This window comes from Castor canadensis, chromosome 15, assembly GCF_047511655.1.
Source record: "Castor canadensis chromosome 15, mCasCan1.hap1v2, whole genome shotgun sequence".
NCBI lineage: Eukaryota > Metazoa > Chordata > Mammalia > Rodentia > Castoridae > Castor > Castor canadensis.
The window spans coordinates 59,946,771-59,962,382 of record NC_133400.1 but is presented as its reverse complement, the minus strand read 5'-3'; the positions used below and the strand labels follow the sequence as shown (position 1 = coordinate 59,962,382).

Genomic DNA, 15,612 nt, shown 5'->3' with positions numbered 1-15,612 from the left:
TCCATTTCTCTTAACTGAAAAAGTCAAATGTCTTTCCTCAGGGCACATTTGGCTCCACAACCATGTGGCTTTCAGCCATTTTTGTCTTCAGAAGCCTTTTAAATTTTTGGTTTACCCAGCCAACAAAGAGAGAGTATTCTTACTGCTCAAAACTAATTAGAGGAAAGGGTTGGATATGCTTTTCATTTCCCTTAATATCTCATTTCTTTTTCTGCTGAGAAAGAATTGAATCATCTTAAAGTCCAAACAATTTAATATTCTTAGTTTAGAGATGAGGAAATAGAAACTTAGAGAGTTATTGTATGTTCAAAACACAATATATAAGTGACAAAATGGGAGCAAAAACTCTTTATTTGGCTGTGCTTCCCATCTTTTTCTGATTGAATATATATCTCTTAATGTTGATGGAATCTTTTTTCTGAACAGAAAGGTAAACTTTTAAAATATGAGACACATTTCATCTCCTCAATATTAATAATTATTAGTGGTTATTGGAAGTTTACATGAAATGCCAGACTCCTGTACATCACCTCACGTTAAGTGCTTCTGAGTGGTGTCAGATACTAACTGCCTCAACTGGAGTGTTCCTTCGAGTTAATTTTAACCATTTTTTTCCTTCCTAAACTAAAACATGTTAACACTTTCACTTGGTAAGTTTACCAAGAACTTAAATAGAGTTCTATGAATGCAAATATTGGGCAGGATTTTCTGAATGTGTTGGACAAAAAACTTTGGAATAGTTCTGTTCCATAATAAGAAGCCACTTGAGACACTAAGCAGAAAATCTGATTGCTCAAAATCCATCTGTCATTATGGTTTAAAATAATGTGTGTGTGAATGTGTTTGTGTGGATTGTTGAAAGAAAAGCTGGTGAAAAGATGGCTGCAAAAAATACTACCAGAACCTAAATAATAGTCTTGGCCACTGTAAGGAATAGATTTCAGGGAAACACACATGTAAGTTCAGTTGCAAGAAAATGATAACCTGAAACTAACTATGAAGATCCTTCTAAAAGATAATTTGATTAAAAAAATAGAAAAGAAATAGAAAAGAAAGAAATATTCTCTGTATGTCTTCTCCAAAAGAACTGCTTCCAAATTCTCATATGCTATTTATCATCCCAGGAATGATATATATACTATTAAAGTCAACGGTGGTTATTTTTTATATTTTAGTGATAGCTTCAGACCTACTTCAAAATTTAGGAACTGTGAGATCTTTGATGTGTTTTACTTGCTTTCTCTCATTTTCAATTTGATTATATAATTTAAACTGAATGTATCTACTTTCTTAAAAAAATTTCATCAAAAAGTAATGGGCAGGACTGGTGGAGTGATTCAAGTGGTAGAGCACCTGCCTAGCAAGTGTGAGGCCATGAGTTCAAACCACAGTATTGCCAAAACACAGTAATGGGCAACAAAAATATTTATGTAAGTACACTTACATAAGCAAAGATTTCAAATACAGTAGGTAAAATTAAATCATTTTATAGATCAAGACATTAAAGATGACAAATTTAAAATTCAATTACATAAAAGTATCAAATAAATAGAACAATTTTGGAGTCATAGTCATGATTCAGTCTGTATCATTCAACTTAAAGTATATTAGACAAACTAGAGATGGAAGGGAAACAGTATGTTCTTTTTTGTTTTGTTAGTCAGTATGTGCTAGGATTACAAACAGATAAAAGTGACAATTGATTATTTTCTAAATGACTGAATATAGACAACAGGCTTTTTGCTTGAATAAATTTTATTTTAGAGTAAGAATGGAGTAGCCATAGAAACAAATGAGACTGAGCAAGTAAAATAAAACTTAGCCATTCCACAGAAACTGCTGGGAACACTTTAATATGAATGAAATGTCCTATTATACAAAATCTATTATGTCTTTGTTCACTATTATTATAAAATATGAGCTTATGTTGCACATAGGTTTTCAAGGTGCTTCCATTTTCTGTATCTCTTATTCTCACAACCATCTCATAGTCAAAAATCATAAATGTTATTTTTAGATTAAGAAACAGAGTTTCATAGATTAAAGGCTTAAAAGCTTTAAAAGGCCATTTGAATCTTAACAATGAATTCTTTGCATATACCCTTGTGATATTCTTTTGAAAAGACTCATATTGCTTTTGACTTAACTCATTTATCCTGATTACGTTTATTAGATCAGGATACATAGTCACATTAGGATTGAAAGTAAGTATGTAACTATTGATCACTTATGCTTTACTTTACTCTATTATTTCTTTTGTAATTCTAAAGCTATACAACAAAATAACAGTTATAGTCCTCCGATTTTTAATATTTACCTGCTCATTAGCATTTAGTCTGGGTTTGGCCCACTTGTCCTGTGAAGAGGGAGTGGTTCCTTCTAAGTATAGGCATTAAGAGAGTGTATTATCTGTGGAAGGCCTAAAACAAGATTTCAATAAGAAATCAAGCTACAGATCAGGCTTCCTTTTATTACTTATATACTATGGCAGTTCAAATAATGTCAATTTAAAAATAATCTTCCCTGCCAAGGTGGGTGAACCTTATTGTCCTGGTCCACCCCACCACTATTCTCTACTGTCATATTCCATGCATCATGTGTGACACTTCAACTTTCTTATCAGAGTTCACTCGAGAATAATCTATGTTACATAGTTTAAAGTAGCCAGTACAATTTTTCTTTAACTTGACATGTCAGTGACAAACTGACCTTGTAGGAAGCACACGTTTCCATCTCTTCAATAATGCACGATATACCCTAATAAACTAGACCTTTAATTTAATAGAAGTTCATAATACTTCTTATCTCACTGCTAAGTTTACAAATGCCACTGAAAAACTGAACTAAAGAATCAGAAATCTGGGTGATAGCCATAGTGTATATGGCATATTTCCGTTGTCAAAACCACATGAAGGCACAATGAGCTTCAAACAGTTAAAGGTAAATGACACGATTAATGAAGACTTGAAATACAGAACGGTATATACACAAACACAACACATACACAACATAGAACATTGTAATCAAATGAACTTGGATGAAATCACTAATGTGAAGCCAAGTACATTCAATCCTTCTCACCCTTCTTTAACATCAATTTTATACTCATTTTGGAGAAAATCATTAAAAAAATCTCTTGGTATCAGGAAGCACCTGGAACCATCTGTAGCTGTACCTGTGGATGAAAGAAAAATATGCACATTTGGGGACTCCTATATCTGGTAATAGTAGAATAGGGAGTGCAACAACATTCCTGCTACAGACAGCTAGCATAACTGCACAAAATACGTTTAAAATTTATTTCATAGGATAGCATTTGAAGGAGAAAAAGAAATGAATAATTACTGAAATAAGGTCTGGCAGAAAAGTGATCCCTATGAAAGTAAAGCCAGCCTTTTGGAGCTGTTTATCTTCTAGGTACCTTTTCAGATCTCAGCGGTAGCTGCTAAGAACCTAGGAATATGTGGTGCTGCTGAATGTCTCTCTAAACTAGTGAGAAAGAGATTAGATTTCAAGGTACGCTGGAGACCCCTGAGGAAAGACCTTTCACATGGTTGAATCACGAGCAGTGGGGCCTGAGGAATAATGGGGCTCCTGATATTGCATTCAACAAAAAGCAGCTACGTTTGCTCTATCAATAGATATAAAGACAAATTAAAATTTTCAACTGAGATCAGGTAACTACAAAAACGAGCCTCATAGTAGTTGTAATACTGACAATATAAGAACTAAATGAACTAAATGAATTCATTAGTAGCAGATTATACCAACTGCAGAATTAGTGAACTAGAGATAATAGAGAAAAGGAAATCTAGAACAAAGTATAAGAAGGCAAAAAGATGGGAGGCAGAATAGTAAGTGAGAGAGAAATACAGTAAAAAGAGTGATGGGCTAGGGATGTAGCTCAGTGGTAGAACACTTGCCTAGAGTGCACAAGGTCCTGGGTTTGAGTCCCAGCACAGCAAAAAACAAAAAAAAATTAATAAATAAAAAAGAGTGAATCTGTGTGTATTGGAGACCCATAGCATATGGAGAGTATTGGAAAGAAGCAGCAAGTGAGGAAATTCTCCCAAACTGTGTAAACAGTAAGAAACCTGTAAAAATTCAAAACAAAAAAGAAGCCTAAAGCTAGACAGCTCAAAGTAAAACTGCTAAAAACTGAAAATAGCAATAAAGTCTTAACAGTAGCAAAAGCTACAATGCATTTTGTGAGCAAAAATTCATTGAGCCGAATACTCATCAGGAAAACTATGAACTTACATAACATCAGGTGACATCTAAAAAGTCTAAGAACCAAAAACTGATGATATGGAATTCTATTGCCATTTATACTTCAAGAATTAAGGTAACATAGAGCTATTTTTTCAAGCATAGTTTTCTTTTCATAACCACCTATAGGCTAATATTAAAGAAAATTATCTCAATCTTCAGCTGAAAAAAATACATAAAACTGAAATCAACCAACACATAGGAGACGTCAACAGCTCTGCAATCATTATCAGGGATTTTAACACATTTATTTATACACCAGTCAACCAAGCAAATGAATCAGTTTGGATAAAGATTTGCACAAATTCAACTATTAAGACACTGATACATAACTGAACATAATACTGATAAAAATGTCATTTAATAGCACAATAATTTTGGGAGGAAAATATGCTAGGCCAACAAAACAAAATTCAATAAAACAAGCCTTATTAAATTTCAATTGTTTTGTGCGTTTTCATGTCTATTAGTGTATTATGTTATTTTAATAACTATTAGTTAATTTTATTGTCAACAAATTTATAAGACTTGAAATCATACTGGTCACAACAAAATTGAGTTAGAAATTGATGTAAAAATAAACTAAAATAACTTTTCTTGTTCTGTGGATATCCAGAAAGGCAGCTAACCAAAGAATCAAGTAACAAGACAAAATGGGAATTAGAAAATATTTAAAAATATACAAGATATACCTTTACTGACAATAAAAGGAAAAGCAGAAAAACATATCAACTTTGTGCTAATAACTTTGAATATTTTGAGCAAAATGGGAAATACAGTTCTTAATAGTTCTATCATATTTAAGAGATTGATTTTCTAATTAAGTATACTTTCACAAATAAAATTCTACCCCCAATTGTTTCTTTAATGAATTATATCAAACACTTAAGACATAGAATATAATTAATCTTGGAAATATAAAAAGAGGAAATACTTCCTAGATCATTTTACCAGGTCAATAAAACCTTGATTCTAAACCTGACAAGGACAGTTCAAGGAAAATTACTAGCTGTTCTCACTACAAACTTAGTTGCAAAAGTCCTAAGCAAAATATTAGCTAATCGAATCTGACAATGTATTCAAAGGACAATAAACCAGCCTAAGTTTTATTCTAGGAATTCAAGATTGATTTTACAAGAAAATTAGACACTATATTCAACACATAGAACAAGAGAAATGTATCAGATTATCTTAATAAATGAAAAAAGAATATTTAATAAAGTATAACTTGCATTCATTATTAAAAAATAAACACTTGGCAAAGATAGAAAAAAACTTACTTACCTGGTGCTGTGGCTTATGTCTGTAATCCCAGCTACTTGGGAGGTGGAGATTGGGAGGATCTTGGTTCAAGGCCAGCCCAGGGAAAGAGTTAGCAGATCCCATCTCAACAAATTAACTTGGCAGCCCACCTACTAGAGAGAGACATAAGTAGTAGGATCATGGCTAAGGCAAGCCCCTATCTAAAAAAATAAAGCAAAAAGGGCTGGAGATGTGGTTCATGTTTCAGAACACTTACTTAGCAAGCCTAAGGCCCTGAGTTCAAACTCAGTACTGCCAAAAAAAAAAAAAAAAAAAAAAGAAAGAAAACTTACTTAATCATAGCAGAATTGTCTACAAAAGCTATAGCATGAATCATACCTACTGCTAAAATGTTGCATTTTTTTCTTTTGAGATTGGGAGCAATTTAATGTTGTTTACTGTAACTACTTCTATTCAACATTGTTCTAGGAAGTCCTAGTCAGTAAGTCAAGTAAAATAAATGAAATTTGAATTAAAAATAAAGAAGCAAAAATATTAAAATTTCAAAAAGAATCTATAAAATGCCATTAGAACTCACAAGTGAACTTTGCAAGGGTGTCTTATGAAAGGCATACACACCCCAAATCAATTGCATTTCTATGTACAAGGAAGAAACAAGAAATTAAAATTTATACTACTTGATAAATCACCCAACCAAATCTTCAAATATCTAGATGTAAATCTGACAATTTATGTGCAACTTCCAACATACAACTATCAAATACTGGTAAAAGATAATTTAAATACAGTTATATACCACATTTAAAGATTTTAAGACTCAATATTATAAAATCATCAAATCTTCTTATGCTGATTCAATAATATACTAAATAAAATGCCAAGGTGATTTTCCTTTTTGTATTGTTTTTGAAACAATGTTGTTTTGAAGTGGTTCCAATATTTGTTTGGCAATATAAATGACACAAAGTAGGCAAGTCACTCTTGAAGAAGAGAAAGATGGAAGGTTTTGGTCTCTTTAATATCAAGTCTTATTAAAATCTCCAATAACTAAGACATTGTGATCATTGCAATACCTTTGAAACATGACTGCTTGGGTTACAATAGGGGAACAAGTACAGAGCAGTGACAGTGTGACTTCTCGGTGAGCAGTCCTAATCTTGGTAGTCTACCTTTCACCATTCAAAAATAATTCTACATACACTGCAGATCTATGTGTGGAAAGGAAAAGTCTCTAAAATGTAAACTAAGAGTTTATTTTCGTGATCTGGGTAGGGAAAGAATGTTTGCCATAGGAGAAAAAAATTGATAAATTAGGCTATATTAAAATCTTGTATTCATTGAGACACCACAATGCATACCAGAAGACAAACTAGTCACAAAAGAAGACATGTTATCTGAGCCTATTTATATGACCCTTTAAAAAATATGAAAAGCTAAACTCTCATGCCAAGGGGTCAAAACTATAAAGCAAAGCAGTGATTTCCATAAAAATTTGGGGTGAGGGAAAGAAGAGGGTAAAGACTGATAGTGTGGGGACAGTTTCTATTTCCTGATGTAGCCAAAAGTTATGCAGCTTGCTTTGTGATGATTTACTAAGCTCTATGTTTTTGTCTGGGGCACTTCCATATTGTATACAAAAATATGCAAGTGTATACTTCACAATATACTGCTAAAAGCAAAATAAAAGAGTGTGGACTGACTGAATAGCCACAACCAAACAGAATGAATTAGTAGACTGATATCCACTTACACGCATCAAGTGTGTTTGTTTTCAGTTCTCTGCTGTTAACCTGAAATTCCCAATGTATCAATTCAGGATTTATGACATCAAAGGAGTCATGAAATTTTCAGATAGTTTAAAACTGACATAGGTAACAGAATCAAGATCCAAATGTAATTCCAGACCCAAACCAACAAGAGGAAACATATCAGGGTAATGTACTCATAGCATGCCAAATGTTGGCTGTCAGAAGCTTAGGCAGAGACATCCCAGGCTCCTGTCACCAAGAGTATTTAAATGTCAGAGCTCCAGGAGTTGGTCTAGCTTCTGTGTGCCAGTAAACAGGTGGCTCTGTGTTCAAAGAGAATTAAAAGCACCCAATCGCAGGAATGTGTGTAACAATCAAATCCCAGAAAGGATCCACACAAAATAGCCTCTTTCTTTTTGCAGCCCTGGGGTTTGAACTCAGGACCTCACACTTGCTAGGCAGGCATTCTACCACTTAAGCCACTCTGCCAGCCCCCAAATAGTCTTCAAAACAAAAAACCAAAGAGTGGTGGCTGTAACGTGCAGTTTTCCCTCTCACCTGGCCTAACTGGCAGCCCAAGTTTGTGAGGAAAACAAGGTCCAATACTGCAAAATGTTTCCTTCAGCACTTACTCATTAAGAACAGTAAACACATACTGGAATTGTGGCTCATAACCATATTATAGTCATGGGGGGATTGAGGAAAGAAGAGTCAGAGAGTCAGAGCAGAAATGGCAACTTCTGCCACAGTGGTGATTATGACTGGAGAAAATAAGGCAAGATAATAAAATGTTTACAGCTTTCACTATATAACTTACATCTGTTTATTCTCACTAAATATACTGATGTCTTATACTCATGACACCTTCAGTGTAAGATAGCAGACCACATGACTTCTTTTTTAAAGGAAATATATCATTAGACTGCAGCAATAAAAGCCTAGAGTCTAGATCATCAAAGAGAAGAGTTTGGTTTGGCTCTAATAAACCGTGTTTGCAGCTTGGATGCTACATCTCTACAACGTATTAAGAGAGTTAGATTCAGGGATGGTGACCAACATGATGACAGACGTGCAAACTAAGCCCATGAGCAGTTGAAGGAACCAGAGCTATGTGACTTAGAAAGGAGAGAAAATAAGAGGGTCGTGTTCCAATATAGGAAGGAAAGGGTTGTCATGTAGAAAAGGTGCCACCATGTTTCTTAGCTGTGGCTGTGGAGTCACATCACTTGTCAGAGCTGTGCAAAAATACTGAGGCTACTCCAGACCCACTGAATCACAACCTCTCAAGATGGTACCTTTGCTTGATGCTCCCAGGTGACTCTGATATAAAACTAAAGTTATAGTGCAAATACTGTGTACACATGTATGTAATTGGAAAATGATACCTGTTGAAACTATTCCAGGAATGGAGGGGAGGGTAAGTAAAGGAGAATGGTGGAGGGGGGGTGAACTCAACTATGGTATATTTGGTATATTGTAAGAACTTTTGTAAATGCCACAATGTACCTCCAGTACAACAATTAAAAAAAATAAAAGCTAAAGTTGAGATCTACCAGTGGAGCATCCATCAATGTTCAGAAATTACAATGGGGTAGGTATGGAGCATTTAAAAATACAGGAAGAACAAATAATTTTGTTAACAATAAATATTTGGGGATAGAATCTTTGGGTTAGCAACAAAGTAGTTTTAGAAAATCTTTGGAAATATTGAAAAATAGAGTAAAATAACAAAAAAGTCTTCTGAGGATTCTGCCAAAATAATCCCTGTCTGTGTAGAAAGCCACTGTATAAATTTGAGATTCTCTCTGAAGTTACTGTTTTTTGAAGTGGCGTACATACCAAACTGCTTCATTATTCGAAGGTCAGATTTTTAGCATCCTTAACCCTGAACAATGGAGTCACTCAGATCTTTACTGGATTTACTGGAAAATTTGATGGTAACAGATAATCAAGCTTATTCTTATCAAGGATTTGATAAACTTGATTGTCTGTTACTTCTCTAGCCTGCAGCAGATTAGGAGAAAATGAGAAGTGAGGATAGGAAGATTATTGGGAGACACATGTGACATCCCCAAGAGTGAACATGGTGGGGGAAGGGAAGCAGGAAAATATAAAAAGCAAATAGAAATCTATTACTGCACAAGAGACATTCATAAATTCTGAAAATGATGTCACTGAGTCACCTAAAGTACTTGATTTATGATGAGAATCTTGTTATAAAAAAGAAATTTTCACAGGATAGCAGAATTTTTGATGAAACCACTACTAGTAAAAAAAAATTATCAACACTCTTCATTTTTTAAAAAATATTTTAAATGGCCAGAATTGGTTGCATTTGCTGTAATCCCAGAATTCAGGAGGCAGAGACAGGAAAATCACAAGTTCAAGACCATCCTAGGCTACATAATGAAACACTGTCTCAAAAACAAAACTCATGCAGGAAAGTGTCATTTCATTGTTACATTAAAAAACAACCCACCATGTAACCAGCATCCAGAATAAATAAATAATCATTTCCAGAAACCAAAAACCCTTCTACTCCCTCCCAATCATTATTATCTGCCCTCCCAAACAGCTGCTGTCCTACTCACAATAAACAGACTCATACTATATTTAGTCTTTCATGTCTGATTTCTTTTATTCAATTTTATGTTTATAAGGTAATGACTGCCAGAATGTGAAAATGACCTGTCATGCAAATAATGACTGAGCAAGGCCTAGGGAAAGCCACAGCTCTTAATCTCTGAACTAAAGCTTTTCTCACCTTATGTTGTAGAAAGTTGTTCCTCCTCAGAGAGTCTTTGAAACATGTTTTCATCTTAAAAAGTAAATTTCAATGTATAAATAAGCAAAGAAGCAAAGATACAGATACAACAAAACTAAGTAAGTAAATAATTTGTTATTGTATGTGAGGCAGGTAGCTTGAATATCAAATTTTGTCTGTTTAGTTCACATGTAATCCAGATTATTGTTTTGAAAAATGTTTTATACAAGGCCCTAGGTTCAGTTTCCAGCACTGCAAAAAAAAAGAAAAAAGAAAAAGAAAAAAAAATTATTTTGATTCTATATCTCCGTAAAATTGATTTTATCTAATTAGCTAATGTTCAGAAGCTAAGCTATATTTAGGAAGGTATGAGCTTAATAAATTCCCATCTTTGTATAGGCTAGTGTAATGATCAATGTGTGATCAAAGCTGATAAAAATAAACAAAATAATTACTAAATTGACTCTAGAATGGGAAGGTCATGGTCCTTGTAAGGCTTTAAAAATGAAGGCCTTGTCAGTAACAGCCTGGTTGTCCTGGTTGCCACTTGACAGCTAAATGGCCATTCTTGGTCTTAGTCTGAAACCTGTTCAATTTTACTTCAGTGCTGTTATTTCTTCAATGTCTCTCTCTCTCTCTCTCTCTCTCTCTCTCTCTCTCTCTCTCTCTTATGTATACATGTGTGTGTGTGTATTCATATACATGCCCTCCTTTGGAGACAAACCAAAATTAGTATCAGAATTTATCTTTTTAATAAAAGAAATTCAAACATTTATTTGCAAAAAATAATTCCAAAATGGCATACATACTTGCAAATTCTTAAAGAAAAATGTTTGAGTTAAAAATGTTACATTTCCCCTGGCATTTCTATCTCCTGTTTGGGGAATATTGGGGACTGTGACATCCTACAATATATTTTCTGAGTTTGTGATTGATTTATATATATATTTTTCTTTTTATCTGGTCCAAGTCAATGCTACAGTTAGCAAGAGTTACAAACTGTGCTACTTACTGACTTACCTTAATTCACAGGCATTATATTGTACAATGAAATGAACTAAAGTTATGCACTCTCTAAATCTAATAGCATGAGTTTAGAATAACAGCATTGGCTAATGCCTATAAAATACGTAGCTGTCCCCCCAAAACATTAGAACATGAAAGGCAACAAAAATTTATTATATGCATAAAATGTAGAAAAGGGTAATTTTAGCAGGTCATTGGCTAATATCTAGGAAAATAGCCAATCTATTCATATAAATAAGCAATTGAAAAGGACACATACAGAAACAATTTCATTTGCATTCTCAGCTCAGAGGTCTCATGTGGAAGATGACTAAAAAGAAAGCTATTTGTTAGTTCAAGTTAACCCTACCCTGTCAGCATGTCTGGGTCATGTCTAAATTCTCACTTTATAATTATGTGACAGACATATCTAAATATGAAGTTTGCAGATATATATTTTCGTGAATCACGTTAAATCACTCTTCTACATGAAATATTTGAAAGTCATTTAAGGTAAGACTTTTAAAATCTATTTTAAGAAATGATTGCCTTTAGAAAAGGATTTAAAATTAATTTCCCTTGCTATTTGCTTTTAAAATCTCCATGGCAACTGCAGGATTTCCAAAACTTTCTACTGCAACATGACATGGGACTTAAATTATCAAAGGTTTCACAAAATTGTTAAATCCAGATTGATTTCCGTTTGTAAACCAGTCAATACTTTATCTTCCAAATATGGGAAGCTTTTGTAGGCTGAACAGCACTGGCTGAGCAAGCTGATTGAAAATGTGAAGCAAAGTTTGGATTTTTTTCCCCTATAACATTATATAACTTTAATAGACATTCTCCAGTTTGGAAAATGGCATGCTATGGATGCAGCAAAACCTGTCTTGGCACTAGAGGAAGGGTGGCAAAAGGAGCAGTGCCCAGGAAGTCCCCATTCTTAGTCTTGGAAAGGATGTCATCATTTCAATGAACTTTGTGTTTCCTACCAAAAAATATTTGCTTGCTTGTAGAAGTGCTTCTCTGTGTGTGTGGACACTACACACCATTTCATTGTGGCTCAATTTCCCATCTGTAAAATGGACAGATACTACCAAAAGCCTTCCTCAGATTCCCTAACCTAGGCTTTCACAATCCAGCTGTAGATTCCAAGGTGAAAGGTGGGGCATGGAAATCTGGGAGGAGGGAGACTGATCATTATTCCTCTTTTAGCCATCTTTCCAAACTTGAGCACACCATCTCCTGACTACATCTCCTTTTGCACTATCACTTCTGATGCTGGAACATGGCTGGAGAGAGAAGAAAGGGGCAGGAGAAATAACTGGGACATTTGAGGGGAAGAATGAACATAAATCTTCTAAAAGAAAAAGTGGAGCATAAAATTTCCAATTTCCAATCTCTCTGTTCTGAATTCCTGGTGGAAGCACCCAGATATTGTTAAACACTGTTATCATCTCCTTGCTTTTACTCAGTGTGCAATGGAAAACGAGGGTGGGATAAAGGGAGGAAAGAACAAAGGAAGGAAAGAACACAGGAAAGACATTAACAGAATCAGATTCCAGATGGGAGAGGATGAAGGAAGGCAAATGACATTGTAGCTCTGCCTCACCACTATTTATGCTTTTTCCTATGGGAGAAAGAGAGGTGGGTACTTCTCGATGCCCCAAGTTAGGGAAGACAATAAAACATCACCACGGTGACAGCAGGATTATTACTTTCCACCTTGTGTCCAAAATGAGACCCCAGTGTGGCAAAATTAAAATTCACAGTGTCATCCATGAAAGCATTTTCTGTATCAGACATTCTGTTAGAGGTCTTTAAAAAAATGTTTTAATATGTTGATATTGAAAACAGATGTGTGTAATTTGAGAATGAGAATAAAATACCATGTGTATTAAATTAATAATGTTTCATTACTCACCCATCACAAGATTATTTTAAATAGCTGTATTTCATTTCAGTGAACAGTGTAAATGAGTATGTATTTTTATGTAAAGTGGACCTGCATCATTATTTATTCATGAGTTTTAAAAGGATCATTATTTTTGACAGACAGCTCCTGTCAAAAGATTTATGCATAAGAGCTCATGTTTCCCCACAATAATCATCAATGAGTAAACTTTAGAACTTGGTACTTAAAATTCAGTGTTATAGAGATGCACATTTTGTTCTAATTAAACACGTTTGCCTTTAGAAAATAAACTGCAACCTCAGTTCAATTATATATAATCTGAAATATCAATATAGCATGTGCAGGGTGAGTCATGGTTTTAGTTGGGGAATGTGTCTTGTTACATTTTAAGTGGTTGCTTTGTTTCCACACACCAGGCTCTTTTTCTGTGTCCCTGTGGGGCAGAAGGGGAAATTTATAAGATTTGGCTTTTAACACTGTAATTGGTGATCAGTGAGTTTTCTGAGCAATGACACCATCAGTTTCCTGATTTTCAGGGGACTGTGAGGGCATAAAGCAGGCATTTCCAGAACACCACATGGCTTTCAGTATGGGGCATGGAAGTCAGATTAGAATCCTGGACTAGGCAATACATGGATTATAATTTATAGGTACAAAACAACAAAACTGTAACTGAGACTGACAATAAGGCTAGTGGAAGACAGTTTCTGAATCCCCAGGATGAACCAAACCCACAATGAGGTACCAGTGTGATGCAAAGATTTACTGCGCTGAGGAGAATCCATAGTGGTGCTACAACCGCAGAGGAAATAATTAAAAGGTTTCAGAGTCTCCTGGGACCAGCTGTCCCTTCAGGATTTCTATAGACTTTCCATTAATGTGCTTTTCCCAGATTGCTCTGTCTCCAGATGAGCTGATAATGTTCAAGACTGCTATTATCTGAAATGCATTTCGAATAATCTGAATCCAAATGTCTGAATTAAACATACTTTCCTACTTGGCAAAATCCATTTTTATATCTAGATTTCTAGAATTTAGATAATATTCATTATTCTAACGATCACTTGACTATCAAATACTCAACACCTAGTTTCCTTTCTATCAGTGTTTGGCAGTAGAAAGTGGTACAATCACCTCTCAGGCCAGCAAAGAGCACTCTGAGTTAGGAATGTCTGAGAGGCCAAGAGCTGCATGTTTACTATGAGAAACAAACTTTTAAAAGTGTGTTTTGGAGAAAATAAAGAAATGGGTCTTCACCACAAGTGTGTATTGCACAGGGGAGATTAAGAGTGCGTGGGGGAATGAAGGGAGAATGGGAAAGAGAGGAGAGGATTGAGACAGAGAGAGAGAGAGAGAGAGATTCTGAGGAAGTTTTCTGTAAGACATGGGGTATGGGATTGGAGCTGTGGGTAAGGATATAGGGATAGCAGGAAAGGAAAGCCAATTTTATTTATATATTTTTTTCAGTTTAAGAAAACACATTTATCCAACTATACTGTAGAAAATGAACCATGTATTTTGTACATTTATTGTTGCACAAAATTCAACTTGCTGTTATGCTTTTGCACTTGTTTATCTTGTATTTTTCACTACAAAATAGGCTGTTGAGAATTTTATTTTATTTCATGCTTACTAATAAAGTATTAGATCATTATAAGTTACTTTCTAGATAAATTTCTAAGTGACAGATTACCATTTTCAGAAACATGAAAGATAAGCATATGTCAAATAGATGTGGAACAAAAAGATGTCAAAGGCAAAGATCTCTTCCCTCTTCATTAGCGGGAACAACTGACTCTACGACAGTGCTGAGGGTCCTGGTGCTTCAGGATTCACTGAGACTCCTAATGTTATAGGTTTCTCTTTGTCAGTACAGTTAAAGCTTTTATGCCCTGCTTTTAGGTATGGTAGTTGACTGGTCCATACATATGTGTATATGTAAAGCATTACATATAAAGAAGTGTAAGCATATGCACTTTAACTCTTTTAATTATTTGATATTTATGGAAAATATCTCTGCACAAATGAGCTTGACAATATTCAAGGTATTGTTAAGTCTTTTCTCTGAGTTTGGATTGATTTCATACCTTCTTTTTTCTCACACACATCTTATTCATAGTGCATTCTTGTCTGTTGTATTGGCTTTAAAGTGGAATGAGAAGATATAAACACTTCCCCAACAATCTGAGAGTTAAATTCATCTACCTGTGGTCCCTTGTTAACCACTAATGGTAGGTTCCATGTCCCCAGTGGATGCCTGAAACCATAGATTCTATGTTTTTTCCTATACGTTTATACCTTATAATGTTATAAATGTGGTGGTAACTTTTGCAGCTTGAAGTGCCATAATCAAGCGAGTACAAATTTATTTTTCCTTCTTCACAATACCAGAAGTAGAAGGTTCTTTCTTTTTTTTTTTTTGTTTTCATTTTTCTTTTATTATTCATATGTGCATACAAGGCTTGGTTCATTTCTCCCCTCTGCCCCACCCCCTCCCGCTCCCCCCCTCAATACCCAGCAGAAACTATTTTGCCCTTATCTCTAATTTTGTTGTAGAGAGAGTATAAGCAATAATAGGAAGGAACAAGGGGTTTTGCTGGTTGAGATAAGGATAGCTATACAGGGCATTGACTCACATTGATTTCCTG

General features: G+C 34.6%; 1 protein-coding gene across 1 annotated transcript in view; it reads right to left on the bottom strand.

Annotated features, from left to right (window-relative positions):
* Window positions 1-562: 562 nt before the first annotated feature.
* LOC109676318 (neutral amino acid uniporter 4-like) overlaps window positions 563-15,612 on the bottom strand; it is a 77,360-nt gene continuing 62,310 nt past the window's right edge. The window contains exons 11-13 of the mRNA XM_074056306.1: window positions 5,554-5,684; window positions 3,082-3,175; window positions 563-2,420 (exon numbers count right to left, since the gene is read on the bottom strand). The gene's annotated coding sequence lies outside the window, so the exon portion shown is untranslated. The remainder of the gene's footprint in view (window positions 2,421-3,081; window positions 3,176-5,553; window positions 5,685-15,612) is intronic.